Genomic DNA, 767 nt, shown 5'->3' with positions numbered 1-767 from the left:
CTTAGAGGAAAACGTAGGCAGAACACTCTATGACATAAATCACAGCAAGATCCTTTTTGACCCACCTGCTAGAGAAATGGAAATAAAAACAAAAATAAACGAATGAGACCTAATGAAACTTAAAAGCTTTTGCACAGCAGAGGAAACCATAAACAAGACGAGAAGACAACCCTCAGAATGGGAGAAAATATTTGCAAGCGAAGCAACTGACAAAGGATTAATCTCCAAAATATAGAAGAAGCTCATGCAGCTCAATATCAAAAAAACAAACAACCCAATCCAAAACTGGGCAGAGCACCTAAGTAGCCATTTCTCCAAAGAAGATATTCAGATTGCCAGCAAACACATGAAAGAATTCTCAACATCATTAATCATTAGAGAAATGCAAATCAAAACTACAATGTGATATCATCTCACACTGGTCAGAATGGCCATCACCAAAAAAATCTACAAACAATAAATGCTGGAGAGGGTGTGGAGAAAAAGGAACCCTCTTGCACTGTTGGTGGGAATGTAAATTGATACAGCCACTATGGAGAACAGTATGGAGGTTCCTTAAAAAGCTAAAAATAGAATCACCATATGACCTAGCAATCCCACTACTGAGCATATGCCCAGAGAAAACCATAATTCAAAAAGACACATGCACCCCAATGTTCATTGCAGCACTATTTACAATAGCCAGGACATGGAAACAACCTAAATGTCCATTGACAGATGAATGGATAAAGAAGATGTGGTACATATATACAATGGAATATTACTCA

Source organism: Physeter macrocephalus, chromosome 9, assembly GCF_002837175.3.
Source record: "Physeter macrocephalus isolate SW-GA chromosome 9, ASM283717v5, whole genome shotgun sequence".
NCBI lineage: Eukaryota > Metazoa > Chordata > Mammalia > Artiodactyla > Physeteridae > Physeter > Physeter macrocephalus.
Note: the sequence above shows the minus strand (reverse complement) of the source record.